The following is a 16,854-nucleotide window of genomic DNA, read 5'->3' on the forward strand; positions in this document are numbered from 1 at the left end:
CACACCCACTAATATCGAGATATTTTAGGTGTCTGAGATTAGGAAGGCATGTAAGAGTCTTCAATGCTCGGCAATCCATCAGCTTTAGTCTTATCAAACTGTCCGATAAGCCCTCACTGCTTGTCAAACGTAGATTGTTGGACAGATCAACAATCTCAAGGTTAGGACAAAGTGATTTGGCTTGAGGAATATACACCTGGGTTATGCGGCAGTCTCTTATGATAAGATTTGTTAAACCACTTAAATTGTTCCAATTAAAAACTCTCATAGTCAGATTGCCAAGATCATCTGCTCCATGATTTGCACTATGGATTAAAAATCTATCAGATGGAGCTCTACCTGATTTCATTTCCATTTGAAACCCATCAAACATTAAACACCACCGCACATCCAAATTCTTTATATTGTTCCATGCAATTCTTTCTGGCAGCATCCTCACTGCTGAACACCGAGATATCCGCAGTCTTTCCAAATGCACCAACTGGTCAATATCACCAATGTCAACCAGACTGAAGCATTCAAATAGAATCAGTTCAGTTAACCAGCCCAAACATTTCGAAGAGGATGGTAGACATTTCAACGTTAGGCTCCCTATGAATAGCTGTCCTAGGTTTCCTAGCTTTTCAAGATTCTCAGGCAGTTGTTCCACGGTGTATGGAGTATATTTAAGTATTTCAATGACCGTTGATGTGTGGTTCCACTTGGCAATTCACTCAGCAAAATGCATCCTTGCAGGTCTAAGTACTCCAGGGTGGAGATTTCTCCTAGATCTCTGAGAACAAGCTTCTTGCAATCTCGCAATGATAAATATTGAAGTTGCAATATTTGAGTGAATGAATTGGGTAACTCTTCCAAATTTGTGCACCCTGATAGATCTAAATGTGTTAGGTTTCTAACTTCCTCAAATTTAATTGGGAGTGATGGCAGACATTTAATGTTTCTTGAAAACAAATTGGAATATGTTTTCTTCAGCTTTCTGAACCACACTTGACATCTACTTTCTGGCAACGATGAATCTAACGAGGATGCATCTGTGGATGTTATGCCGAATGAATTGCTTGAGGAGAGAACCTCGTAGCTTTTTCTACGATGAAAAGATGGCCTTGATTGGAACAGCTTAGAGAGCAGACACTTTCTATTGAATGGTACTTGTGACGGCTCCTGCGATTAAAACATTCTTATTTTAATACATCATCAATAGAGAATAAATCGGTCCTTCAATTATGATTCAGAAATAGAGAACAAATCTCCTTACCTGAACAGCATCACAAAATGTGATCAAGTCCTTTAAATTGACATCAGAAAGCTCTAATACTCTCAAACTCCTTAGTGAAAGACTTGAAGGAATACAGCTGCAGTTACATTTAGTCAAGCGAAGCAATATCAAATCTCCAGAAAATTTATTGATGTCAAGTGAGCATCGTGGCACCAGGATGCTCAATCCACATAGCTCCTGACCGAGTAAATCTTCTGGCAACTGAAAATTCTCATGATCCTCATCACCTTTAATTCCTCACAGAGCAGTGTTTTGATTGCAACAGCTTTTAAAGAACACCAATAAATGAAAATTAGGGTGTCGAAAAGATTGAATTGTGAATTTAAGTAAATTAAAAGCATATAATACTTTAAGTATCATAGTAGACGTCAGCTCATCCTAATATACTTCACCCTCCATGACCTAGGGAACTATGTAAGCGATATGATACTGTTAGTGATATGTTTTCTAGACAATAATTAAATGAGAGACTACAAAATTGTATTGGGTAAGTTAAAATCTATTTTATGTTTAAGCTATTTTGGTAAATTAAAATTTATTTTATGTTTAAGCTATTTAGGTATTAATTGTTATAACTCTTAAGCATACAGGTATTTGTAACTAGGTAGTTCGTTATTGCCAACTTCTTACCTATCATTACATCTTATTAAGAGATTGTTACATCTCTCAGTCTTGTCTATTTAAGAAAAGTTCTTGTACATTAATAATCATCTCAAGACATTTACTTGTCTCTTTGTAAAGGTTTATAGTTGCTTGTTTAGTGTATCCTTCCTATGAGAATATCCATGAATTCATTTGACATCAATTTTCACAAAAGGTGATTCACATTTGACGTATTTTGTTCTAAATTAATGACAGTTCGACATTTCTGTATTGATTTTTCTATCTTAGTTGTCAGTGTTTGAATATTTTTAATTATTTTCTAAGATGCCTTTAATGGTTGTTTTATTTATACTCTATTGACAAACCCATTAACTCATAGTTTATTTACAGTCATTATTTGGTTGGCGATGGTTCTTGTCTCTGGTGTATAATAAGTTTGTAGCTAGTAAACTCCTAAGGTTAGCAAAAATTTATACTCGTGTCAACCAAATAGTGCAAATGGGTTTCATTCTAATTTGATCAGATTTTTGCCAAACACTTCATTTTTAATTAGATCATCTATATTTATTGCTTTGTTACCAATCTATTGTTGACCTAAGAACTTGGTTCTAGTGTTACACGTTACCATCAAATTATTTGACCAAACCCATTTTCTTTTGCTCTTGTAGACCTTGTGATCATTTTTGTTGTTTAAGTTACAAGTGACTTCATCGTAGATTAAGCTATATTTTGGAAAGGCCCCTATACATTTTGTTATGTAATCATTTTTTTGGTAATAAAACCTACTTTTCCAGCTCTCTATCTCCTATCTTTGATTGGCCTTCATTTCCTATCAATATTTTTTCATGTTCAACACTATCCAAATTGAGGTTAAGTTTCTTATTTTAATTGCAATGTCTATTTGATGATAGACATATGGTTTAGCTTCACGATCGGGTTTGACATCATTTATGTGAGTCATTTTGTTTCATATTGAGCCTTTTTCAATTATTTGATCGGTAAATTTTTTGCCTTCTTTTTGCATATCTGTTTCTTTTCTATTAAGTTCTTATACTATCTCTATGCTCACAACAGAAGTGGATTTTTTTCCATAGGGTTTATCATTCAATGATGCTTGAACCATTGATTGATTTTATTTTAAATTCTTTATTGATTGATTTGTAATCATTTGAGTGGTTAAAAAACTTATCAAATATTTTCTTTAGGGTTTAATATATGAGACACAAAACTTATCAAAACTTATTGAGCATGTTGGGCATTGTGCCCAGTTTAAAGAAAAATCTTATTTCAATTAAATTGTTTGATGAACAAGGTTTTAAATTTAGTGGTTTTTAATAAATATAGGTTGGTTGGTAAAACTGGTAGTGGAGAGGCTATTGTGCTAATTCTTTTTGAAAATGACTCATTATGTCAAATGAGTAAATTAGGTCTGAAGGCATTGTTAGGTGCCAAAGAGTTTAATATTGTTAGAAATTATCTCTTAGTTACTAAATTCAAAGAGCTAAGTTTTAGTGAACATTTCTTATTTGGAAAACAGAATAGACCATTTTTTTTCTAGAAATACTATTAGAAGGAATGATGTTTTAGATTTTATTCATTTAGATACTTGGGAAACTTGTGTAACATGTATTGGAGTTTTTTTTTTTCATTTATAGATGACTATTCCTATAAGGTTTGGTGTGGATATAACATCCCAAGAAGAAATCTAAAGTGTTTTCATTATTTAAGAGGTTTACAGCTTTGGTGGAAAATAAAAAAATTAAGAAACTTAAATTTTTAAGAACAAATAATTGAGGAAAGTTTTTCCAATTGAATTTAACCATTTTTTTTGTGAACATGAAATTTAAAGATAATTGATAGTCTCCAAAACATTAGAAAAATGGTGTTTCTAAATGGAAGAAGTATTCAATTATAGAGTGAGCCTGATGTATGTCGAGTGCTGCTAGTTTGAAATAAAAAATTCTAAGTGAGATAGTTATAATGAATTTTGTGATCAATATATGTCCCAACAATACTCTTGATAATAATTTTTTTAAAGAAATATGGAAAGGTAAGCCAATTGACTAATCATTTCTTTTATTATGTTTCTTAAGCACATGTTCCTAGGAGAGTAGAAATAAGTTGGATAAGAAGTCTAGAAAATGTATTTATCTTTTTTATGTAAAAGGTATTGAGGGGCCAATTTTGTGAGATACTACTTCCACAAGATAGTAATTAGCCAATATGTGTTCTTTAACAAAAATGTGCCTAAGTTATTCTAATAGAGGTGGAAGAACAAATTAGTGTTCTAGATTTTCTAGATGAAGAAAAATTAGAAGATCATCCAATTGAACAACAACTACATGAGCCACAAGGTGAAATGTAACCCCTTTTAGGAAGATCTAGTAGAGTATCCAAGGAGATTGAAAGGTGCTATCCTACTTGTAATTTTATTATGCACCTCTAAGTAATGTTGGTAAATGTTGTTAATATCAAGAGGGTTTTAAAGTAGAATGTGTAGGGAAATGAATAATTTGTATAGAAGAGGAGATATAATGTCTTCATGAAAATGAGACATAGGAGATTTTTTTGCTGCTCAAAAGATGAGAAGCTATTTGGTATTATTGGGTCTTCAAGGTGAAAACAAATGTAAATCTTAATTTAGAGAGATAGAAATTTTGTTCTCTAGTAAAGGTGTATGCTCAGAATTTTATTATAGGTTTTCATTAAAAAAATTCACCAAGTCTATATTTGAATACTAAAGGAATTATTTTATCTCTTTTTGGTAGTCTTTGTTTAAAATTAGTGCACCTATATTTTAAAATGACCCTCCTTAATGGTGATCTCTATGAGGACATTTATCTACAACTTAGCTAGAAGTTTTCAAGAAAAAAGGGTAAGGAGATTTTTTTTTATTTTTATTTTTGTAGACTTAAAATTCATCATATGGTTGAATAAGGCTTGCAATATGTTGGTCCAATTGGTCTAACTCTTTCATGATGACTATAGGTTTCAGTGGATCTATAAGGTTGATCATTGTTCCTATTTTCAAAGGTGTTATGATGACAATTTTATCAATCTACTTTTATATGTAGATGATATGTTGATTGTAGGTCCCAACATGGGTAGAATAGTCCATTTTAAAATTCCTCTTTCTATAAATTTTACCATGAAGGACTTGGTAAGTTCAAAATGGATTCTTTGAATGAGGATACATATAGACAAAAATAAAATGAAATTATGATTTTTATTTAAGACTTGTTTGGGGAATGTTCTAGACCATTTCAACATGGATAATGTCCAACCGATTAGTGCTCCATTTCTATTTCACATTATGTTGTCTTTAGAATTATACATGAGCACAAAAGTAGAGAAGATATAGATGTCTCATGTACCATAGTTTTTAATAGTTGGAAGTCTTGTGTTCGCCATGGTATGCATTAGATTAACCATCATATAAATAGTGGGAGTTTTCAATCAATACATGATGAATCTTGATATTGATCACTGGACATGTATGAAATGGATTCATAGATATTTAAGAGTCAATTAAGATACTATTATATGTTATAGTAGGAGTAGTAATCAAGTACATGGTTTTGAAGATGTTTATTTTGCTAGATATAGAGGTAAAAGAAAGTTTATTGCAAGTTCTTTTTCCTCTTTAGTTGAATGTGTTGTTAGTTTGGTCTCTACATCATGAATGCCATTAGCAATAGTTGAAGCTAAATATATGGTTGCAACATAGGATATTAAGGATGTTATTTGGAATCATAATATTTTAGGTGAGTAACAAGTAAAATAGATCAAAATAGTTTAACATTGTGTCAGTAAAGGTGTTATTCACTTAGAGCATTACTAATCCTATTACTCTAGAAAGCATATCGATATTCAATATCATTTTGTTTATGAAGTGGTAGAAGGAGGACACAACTCTATCACAAAAATTCACACCAAAGTTAAACCTACAAATAATATGAGGACTACTATATGTAGAGAGATCTTCAATTGGTGTAGAACTTCACTTGATCCATAGATTACCTAATTGCAGGTAGTAATGGAAATTGTCTCTCAATAGAGTAAATTCAAAAATTTTAATTTGACTTCATGTGGGAGAATTTTTTTTGAGACTTGCTATATTTAGAACATTTGAATGAGTTGACTTAATATAAAAAAATTATGTCATTTTTTTTACTTACAAAAAAATAGTTAATTTAACAAGTGTTTTACATGTAGTTGTATGTGTCACACTAAATTTAATAAGTAGTATATAGTTTGGACTCTGCAACTTATTTATTATGTTAAACTTACTCATAATTTTTCATACATTTTGAAAATTGTTATAACTATGATATTTCTAAAGAAATAGTATTTTGAGATATATTCCTATGATTTTTGTAATGCTATAATTTTACTTGGATTTTCCATGTAAAATTATGCATTATCCATTTTTTCTCTTTTCTATAATTTTATACATGTCTTGATTTTATTACACTATTATTGTAGGATTGAAGGAAGGATGATATCTCATCTAGAATTCTAAATATTTATAATTTTTTTTTTCCTTTCTTTGGATTAGTAATCCAATGTTGAGTACTACGGTTGTAGCTTTCTAAAGTCATTTGATGTCATTTGTATTTTATGTATTATATCTTTTTTTGTGTCCATATCCACCCAACAATCAAACTAGTATTAAAATCGTGGTAAGGATAGGTTGACTATTTTTCACTTAGATTTTGGTGATTGTTAGTATATTTGAGAATGGCATATTGGAGTTTGGCTATTACTAGTGAAGTTGGAAAAGGTACACTGGTGCAAAGAGGGTTTAGAGAAGTATGAATTTCATAGAAACAGTAGATTGGTAGAAAGATAGTTTATAAAATCTTGAATCAGAAAAGATTGTGTAAAGTCTATTTTGAAATTGACTAATTTGTTAGACTTATAATCAACCGCATTTTCAATCAAAGTCAAATACGAAATTTAAAAATTCAATTTCAAGGTGTAAAGCGCGACCAATAAGGAGGAACGATAATTGGAAAAAGAGTGTTAATAATGAACAAAGAGGGAACCATTGGATTGAAAAAGATCAAATTGTAGAAAACTATGATAAATTTTTGTTTATAGCTTATATGTTAAACACATCCAAATTAGATAGTTGTAAAGCCTTAAAGAAGAAGAAGTTCAAAAACCTTCAGTGTGTGTAGACTATTAATTCAAGAATAAAGGAGCTTGATTCAAATAAAATAAAGTATTAATTAATGTTGTAAGAGATTTGTAATGTAAAGGAGGATTAAAAATGAAGTTTTAGGCATATAATTTATGTCTAGTCCTAAGTGAAAATTTTGTGGAAGAGATATTAAAGAAATCTATAGAGACCATTCTAATTATAACACATAGTTCTATTATCTTGTCTATCTTTCTATTTGATAAAGAGATAAGAGTGACACAAATATTTCCTTTTCTTTAGAAGGAAAGGTTGTTATGTTGTATCCTACTCCAAATTAGATAAAGAGTGCCACAAATATTTCTCCTACATTTATACATCCACCCAAAAAAGGGAAATAAAAAAATTGTTACTAGAAAGCTTGTGTAAGGCTGGTGATTCTCCCCCACTAGCAAGACAAGAAAAACAATCACCAAAATACAAAATCATAGGTTTATTATAGGATTAAATATTACTATAGTTAATTAATTACAAGGAATTTTATTATTATTTTGGAACACTATCAAAGAGACTATTACGGTGGAGCTTATAAATTTAATTATATGAAATTAGATGCAAACAATTAGATTTACAAAAAGGAGAATAAATATTTGAGGAGATTCAAAAGAGATCAATTATTTGAAATTTTTACATAAGGAGAGATACCTAAATTTTTAAAGAATGGAAAAAAAATATTTTAGTAGAATCAAAGACAAGGGAAAAAAGAGAGATAATATTGTATTATTTTCTATAATAAAATAGGAAGGAGAATTTTGTTTGTATGAATAAATAATATTGTGTGTGTGTGTGTGTGTGTGTGTGTGTGTGTGTGTGTGTGTGTGTGTGTGTGTGTGTGTGTGTGTGTGTGTGTGTAGTTAGAAGAAGAAGAAAATGACTTGTAGAATACTATAAATGACTTAGATCCATATTATTTGTTTATGATGTTTAAATGTTGCAAAAAAAATTTGCTTTATTTTCTAAGTACATTTGTGATTTCTTTTTTTGCAATTAATGTGAAAAATAAGGCTATAAATCTTTTAGATTTGATGAGAATGCATTTCATTCTATAGATGTTTCTAGTTATTTTGATGATAATGGAGGTTTAATATTGTGAAAGGAATGGTATATAAACTTAAAGGATTAGGGGAAAAGATACAATAAATTGGAAATCATATTGAGACAACAATAGGGACAAATCGTTAAGAGCTCAAGTATTTCATATTTAGAGAAAATAATTATATAGTTGTTTCAAGTTCAAGTAAGTTAGTTCAAGGAATGCAAAGTATTTTTTGCTTTCATTTTAATAGGAAATATAATAAACATAATAAAACTATTTGGATATACATATCAATTTCATATGTGAGATGAATAAAATTTGACATAAAAATATTGTATTATATAGTTTAAGAATAGATCTATGAATTTTGGATGGATTTATGGATCAAGTTTGTACAAAATTAAAGTTATAGTTTGGATCAGATCAAGTGAGAGACGAACCTATAGAAACACACAATAGCTCTGATACCACTTTGATGAAACCCAGGAAAGCTCTGATACCAATTTGATGAAACACAGAACATGATGTGCTGACACACAATAAAATATATTATTTTCATTCATTATTTTGTACATGCCAATTACATTACACGATGCCTCTATTTATAGAGGTCTTAGATCATTTCTGGAAACATCTACATTAGGACATAGGACAAATAGACTTATCTATAAATATCTTCTAGAATTTTACCTAACCCTATCTAGTAATCTTTTTGGAATTTCTAGAATCCTCTCTATTATTCTTTTACAGTTCATTTGAAGTGAAAACTACTCATTCCAACAAGACCAAGCCCAATAGTTCAAAGTAACATCAAGTATCGAATAGATAACAGAAAAATGATTCATAATTTGTTAATATAAACAACAAACAAACAAAAGGAAATTCACAGAAAAGTGGAACTAGAAATAACTAGAAACCTGATACCAAAATTCTGGAATCATAAAATAATTAAAGCATTGGAAAAATAAAAAGCTAAACTAGCTGAGAAGAACTAATTATACGGGGGACAAATGTTTTATATAGTTTATTTATGTCCTTCAACTTGTCTAGGAAGGAGACACAATTCATAGCAGAATCAATAGTATCATTTCAAGAGATCACATCATCCTTGAATTAATATTTGTTAGAAATTAACGTCGATGCCAACTATTTGTCCTCGAGCCCCACACCCATCTACCCTATCAGCACCACAGGCATTTATGGATGATAGGCATTCACTTTTTGGTAGGTGAGAGTTTGAAATTTGAACGTTGAGAGGGAAAATGAAATATGATAAAAGGAATGTTTCAACATTCATTCAAAGAAGTGCAGATCAAGCAGATTAGATTAGAAGCTGCAGATAGGGCAGAGAAGATCAGCAAATCAGTCGCTGGAAGGAGAAGAAAGTATGTTTGTTTCATGCTTGTAGTTGCACGTGATTGATTGCTGGTTACCTTGTAAGTTTTTTATTTTTTGATTCGTCCTGTTGAAGTAGTGATTGCTTCAGGCATTCATGTATGCAGCCGTTAGAGTTGCAGGTTTAAAGTTTCTGAAGCATAATCAGTTTAGGGTTATTTTAGGGTTTTTTCTGGTTGAAGCCGAATGCTCCCAGATTTTGTAATAGTTTAAATCTTAGTTGATTAGAAAGCAAGCAGCATACTTAATCCATTGTTCTTCATCTTCTATTCATTGGATTTAACAAGTTTGGTTGAAAGCTTCAAGCTTTTACTTTTTGGTTTTAATGGTGAAAGCATTCACGTTGAAATATTTCCTATGTTATATTTCTTAAGTTTGAAACAGAACACTCGACATCTTCTTCCTCCATTGGTGCCGAGCTCACTCATCATCCATTGGTGCCGAGCATTTCCTTTGTGAGCCGACCATACTCGGCATTTGCTACCGAGCTCCTCTTTGTGCCAAGTTCACTAGCAGCTATTGCCTGTCACTTGGCACCTTCAAGTGCCAAGCAAGTGCCGAGTAATTTTTGGTACTCAGCACCTTCCTGTGCCGAGCACTTTTCTTCAAGTGCCGAGCAAATTTTTTAGGGTTAGGGTTGTAGTTTTAAGTTGTGAGTTTGATTTTAATTTGTATTTCTCACATGGTATCAGAGCTTTGAGGCCCCACATCCAAAGTGAGTTAGGGCATTTGTTTCTCTTGGGATATTTGACATGGCAGGAGATGCAGGAAAGATATGGTAGCAACCACCATCATTTAATGGACAGAATTATGATACATTTGCAAAGAAGATGAAAACCATTATGGTTGCAAATGATTTGTGGGAGTTTGTGGTAAATGGATTCAATGATGTGACTGATCCAACTCAATATACTGCTCTCACAAATGCACAGAAGACTCATTTTAAAGAGTTAAGGAGGAAGGATGCTAAGGCATTAAGCCTTATTGAAGCAGCAATGACAGGGATAGTATTCCCAAAGATTGCAGTAGCAAATTATGCAAAGGAAGCATGAGTTATCCTTGAGATGAAATTCAAGGGGACTGATAAAGTCCATACAGTAAAGCTACAGAACATAAGGAGGGAGTTTGAGAACCTTCAGATTAAGGAGAATGAATCAGTTGCAGACTTCAGTTCAAGGACCTCCAATGTGATTAACCAACTAAAGTCAAATAGAGAAGACTATCAAGAGAAGAGGATAGTGGAGAAGATATTGAGGAGTCTACCTCACAAATATGACCATTTGGTCATGACCATAGAAGAGGCAAAAGACCTCACTGTTTTGACAATGGATGAGTTGATGGGTTCTCTTCAAACCCATGAGTATAGGATCAATAGATCCACATCTTCTTCTACCCAAGACCAAGCATTCAAGGCTCAGTCAAATCCAAAAAAAAGGGGAAGAGGAAGAAATGGCTTAGGCAGAAACTCTAGAGGTAGAGGCCAAGGTAATGGAGGAAAGAGAAATGCTGCAGCAGAGAGCTCAGGAAGAGTCGATGGAGCAAGTAGCTCACAAAATACTTCAAGAGGAGGTAAAAAAAACTACAACTCAAATAAGAGTAATGTAGAATGCTACTACTATCATAAATATGGGCATTATGCAAATGAATGCTGGAAGAAGCAGAAAGATCAGTTAGGACAAGCAAATGTGGCTGATGTGAATATGGGAAGTGAAAACACTGCCTTCATCGTGTGTAATGTTGGTGAAGAAGGAAGCCCTCAGGTTTGGTACCTCGACAGTAGATGTAGCAACCACGTGAGTGGTAATGAAACCTTTTTTTCATTCATTGACAAGAGTTTCAAATCAAAAATTAAGATGGGTAATAATGGAACCCTACCAGTTGTGGGAAAAGGATCTATTATGGTTTGCACCAAGAAAGGTGAGAAAAGGGAAATACAAAATGTGTATTTCACCCCTGGTATGAAGCACAATTTGATGAGCATTGGTCAGCTCATTCAAAATGGATACAAAGTGCTGATGGAGAATGACATGTGTGTCATTCAAGAAAAGGATGGGAGCAAGAACCTACTTGTAGCAGTTCAAATGACCAAGAACAAAATGTTTCCCTTGAGGATTGAGACATGTTTCTCATCTCAAGTTAGTGCTCCACCTCCCACACAATCATCTCTAAGGAGTGTGATTGAAGACCCCTCACGGCTATGGCACCTCAGGTATGGTCATCTTGGCTATGCTGGTTTAAATTTATTGTCAAATAAAATAATGGTAGAAGGTTTGCCACATTTAGGAAATTCTTGTGACAAATGTGAGGCTTGTATTTTGGGTAAGCAACATAGGCTTCCCTTTAATTCTGGAAATTCTAGGAGGGCTAGATATCCATTAGAATTAGTGCATACTAACGTAGTTGGTCATATGCAAGTTACTTCCATTGGGGGGAGTACTTATTTTATAACATTCATTGATGATTTTAGTCCTAGGACATGGGTGTATTTCTTAAAAAATAAATCTGAAGCATTTGATAAATTTGTAGAATTTAAAGCTCAGGCTGAAAGAGAATGTGGACACTATATCAAGGTCCTTAGATAAGATAGAGGAGGGGAGTATACCTCCAATTCTTTTGTAAATTTTTGAAGGAAACATGGCATTAAGAAAGAGCTCACAACCAGCTATACACCACAACAAAATAGATTGGCTCAAAGAAAGAATAGGACCATTGTTAAAATGGCAAGGAGCATGATGAAAGAGAAAGGTCTCCCAACTAAATTTTGGGGAGAGGCTGTGGCAACAACAGTTTACCTAATTAATAGGTGTCCCACAAAGGTAGTCCGTGACAAAATTCCAATGGAAGCTTGGTCATGAATAAGATGGGCAGTTGAACACCTAATGGTGTTTGGATGTGTTGCATATGCACATGTGCCTAAAGAGCGAAGGCAGAAATTTGATGACAAAGGTGTGAAATGCATTTTCATAGGGTACGGCGTAGAATCAAAGCCATACAGATTGTCTGACCCATTGAACAACAAGATGATGCTTTCAAGAGATGTGGAATTTCTTGAAAATCAGTCTTGGTATGGACAAATTGATGAGTCACCATGCACTTCAAGTAAAGTGCCAATTATGAGCGAAGAAGATACTGATGAACAGAAAGAAGAAGGAACAAGTAGAAGAAAAGGCAAGCAGATTCAAACATTGCCGAGTTCCTCTAGGCATGACCGAGTGTCAGTGCCGAGTACCAGTGAAGACCGAGTTAGTCAAAAAAGCAACAACAGTGAAGATTCCAATCCCACACTCTCCTCCTTATTACCAAGAAAGACCAAAAGTCTTAGGGAGATATACCAAGATGAAAGGTACGAAGATTATGATGAGAGTGTTAATTTTGCATTATTTTCTCATAGTGATCCAATATATTTTGAGGAGCTATTAAGGAGAAGAAATGGTGTAATGCCATGGATGAGGAAATAGATGCCATAGAAAGGAATGAGACATGGGAGCTAATTGAATTGCCTCCCAAGAAGCAAGTGATTGGAGTGAAATGGGTCTATAAGACCAAATGCAATGCTGAAGGCAAGATTGATAGGCATAAGGCAAGGCTGGTACTCAAGGGCTACAAACAATAGTATGGAAGAGATTATGATGAGACCTATGCCCCGGTTGCAAGAATGGAAATCGTGCGTGTTGTCATAGCTATTACAGCTCAGCACAAATGGAAGGTATTTCAAATGGATGTGAAGTCCGCCTTCCTTAATGGTGTATTGAAAGAAGAAATGTATGTGGAGTAGCCACCTAGTTATGAAGTTGTAGGTGAAGAACATAAAGTATATAGATTGAAGAGAGCTCTTTATGGTCTCAAGCAAGCTCCACGAGCATGGTACAGTAGGATTGACTCATATTTAATGAGCAATGGCTTTAGCAAAAGCAATGGTGAGCCCACTCTTTACATCAAGACAACAGATGGTAATGTATTTATTGTTGTCTTGTATGTAGATGATTTAATTTTTACTGTTAATGATAAGGCTCTAATTGATGAGTTCAAAGAGGCCATGAAAAGTAAATTTGAAATGACAAACCTAGGTCTCTTGAAATACTTTCTAGGCATAGAAGTAAAACAAATGCATGATGGCATCTTCATCTCTCAAGAAAAGTATGCAGGGCAAATCTTGAAGAGATTTAACATGCATAATAGTAAGGCAGCCCCCACACCAACAACAGTAGGTTTGAAGTTGAGCAAGGAAGACTCTAGCAAGACAGTGGATCCAACACTATACAAGAGTATGGTTGGAAGTCTAATGTATTTGACTGCAACTCAGCCAGACCTAATGCATGCAGTAAGTTTGATTTCCAAATTTATGGAAACACCAAAGGATTCCCATTGACAAGCAGGAAAAAGGATCCTAAGGTATGTGAAAGGTACCAAAGGATTTGGAATCTTGTATACTACAAATGATGACTTTAAGTTGGTGGGTTACACAGATAGTGATTGGGTTGGAAGTATAGATGATAGGAAGAGCACTTTCGGATACATGTTTCATATAAGATTGGGTGCAATTTCATGGGCATCCAAGAAGCAACCTATTGTTTCTCAATCTAGAACAGAGGCTGAATACATTGCAGGAAATGCAACAACATGTCAAGCAATTTGGCTGAGGAGGATCTTGACAGATTTGAATGAAAGGCAAGAGGATGGAACCACAATTTATTGTGACAACATCTCATCAATTGCATTGTCCAAGAATCCAGTCTTCCATGGGAGAAGCAAGCATATAGAAATCAAATATATCTTCATCAGAGAGTTGGTGGAGAATGGGGATATCAAGATGGAATTTTGCAAGTAAGAGCAGCAGCTAGCAGATATTTTTACCAAGCCATTAGGCATTGGAACTTTTGTGCACCTAAGATAGAGTCTTGGTGTAGTTGATTTGGATCAGCAGTGATCCTTGTTTATGGGTCTCAGGACAAAGGGGGAGTGTTGGAAATTAACGTCAATGCCAGCTGTTTGTCCTCGAGCCCCACACCCATCTACCCTATCAGCATCGTAGGCATTTATGGACGACAAGCATTTATTTTTTGGTAGGTGAGAGTTTGAAATTTGAATGTTGAGAGGGAAAATGAAATATGATAAAAGGAATGTTTCAACATTCATTCAAAGAAGTGTAGATCAAGTAGATCAGATTAGAAGTTGCAGATAGAGCAGAGAAGATCAGCAGATCAGTTGTGCGAAGGAGAAGAAAGTCTGTTTGTTTCGTGCTTGCAGTTGCACGTGATTGATTGCTAGTTACCTTGTAAGTTTTTTATTGTTTGATTCATCCCGTTGAAGAAGTGATTACTCTAGGCATTCATGTATGCAGCCATTAGAGTTGCAAGTTTAAAGTTTTTAAAGCATAATCAGTTTAGGGTTATTTTAGGGTTTTTTTGGTTGAAGTCGAATGCTCCCAGATTTTGTAATAGTTTAAATCTCAGTTGATTAGAAAGAAAGAAAAATACTTAATCCATTGTTCTTCATCTTCTATTCATTGGATTTAACAAGTTTGTTTGAAAGCTTCAAGCTTTGGCTTTCTGGTTTTAATGGTGAAAGCATTCACATTGAAATATTTCCTATGTTATATTTCTTAAGTTTGAAACAAAACACTCGGCATCTTCTTTCTCAGTTGGTGCCAAGCTCACTCGGCATCCATTGGTGCCGAGAATTTCCTTTGTGAGCCGACCATACTCAGCATTTGCTGCCGAGCTCCTCTTTGTGCTGAGTTCACTTGGCACCTGTTGCCTGTCACTCGGCACCTTCAAGTTCTGAGCAAGTGCCGAGTAATTTCTAGCAGTCGACACCTTCCTGTGTTGAGCACTTTTCTTCAAGTGCCGAGAAATTTTTTTAGGGTTAGGGTTGTAGTTTTAAGTTATGAGTTCAATTTTAATTTGTATTTCTCACAATATTTCCCATCTCTTTCTACATGTAATCTTTTGTCCTTTGTCTCATCATGAAGGCAATTAATGAATTGAGTTATATTAGAAATCATTTCCATATTTTAGGCAATATACCTGGGAAGCTTTCATTCAATTGCGATTCTTTCACTTTTATAGTGGGAAAATAATTGATCATTTCATTTTTCTCTTCATCAATGGGAATTTGGTTATTGAGGTCATTAATTCGATCCTTGTGATTTTCTAGTTCTTAACTTTCGGAGTAAGTTCATTAGCCACTCCCCACATTATGCCATCATTTGACACATGGCTTCAATCCCTTGCCTTTTTCTCTACAATTAAAAAAGGGAAGTAGCAATTAAATTGCTGGAAATCTATGATGATTTCATAGACCAAGCAAAAGAAACGTCATCTAAAGAATTTAACAATATTCCTTACATTGGTCAAAGAGTAAATTTTAAAATTTTTTCTCTATGAGAGTATTGATATAGGTGAACCCAAGGAAGGAATTTTTACAAAATCTTGATTGCTGGGTGGACATCATGAAATTGTGATTATTTAGCTTAATTGCTATGGATGGAGAAGGGAACCATTATAGATTGAGATCCTACTAGAAATTCTAAAGACATAAGAGGAGAAGTTCATGAATGTCTAAATAACATCGCCACTCTTAAATCTAGCTAAAGACTATGACAAGAAGGAAAACAATCCACAAAGGGAAATGGAAACTGAGATAAGCAAGAAAATTATTGAGCATAGTCTCCATAATCTACCTTCCTAAATGATTAAATTAATGATAATAATTTCCACGTTCGTCCAATATATTGGAAACACAAGTCTATTGAGGCCATTCTAGAATTGTGGAAATTTATTCTTCGGATCTATGGAGCCATTTAAAATTATATTTGTAAATTTCCTAGGAATTGTAAAAAAAAATAAAATAAAATCACAACCCTTTAAAATTTTCTCAGCACGTGAAGGTGCTAGGTGACAATTTTTCTCAGCACCTTAAGGAGCCAAGTGGCAATGTGCTCAGCACATGAAAGTGTCAAGTGATAGTTTGCTCGGCACAAACTATTTCTAAGTGATAGGTAGTAGGTGCCGAGTTAGCTCGGCACAAGAAGAGCTCGACACTCAAAAGAAAAATGCTTGGCAATCACTAGAACGTGATACAAAGGATGCCAAGTGTTTTGTTTCATATACTTAATATTTTTATCACTTAAACCAAAGAGCTAAGATGAATTATTCAATAATAAACTTTTCAAAAAATAATGAATAGAGGAAGAGCAATGGATTCAAGTATGCTTTCTTTCTTTCTATTCAACTTTGATTAGAAACATTACAAAATCTGAGAGCATTCAACTTCAACTAGAAAACCCTAAAATAACGCTAAATTGGTAAAACTTCAAACTTCAATGAACTTTAAACTTGC

This window comes from Cupressus sempervirens, chromosome 5 (assembly GCF_028749045.1).
Source record: "Cupressus sempervirens isolate cs-2001-9-10 chromosome 5, ASM2874904v1, whole genome shotgun sequence".
Lineage (NCBI taxonomy): Eukaryota > Viridiplantae > Streptophyta > Pinopsida > Cupressales > Cupressaceae > Cupressus > Cupressus sempervirens.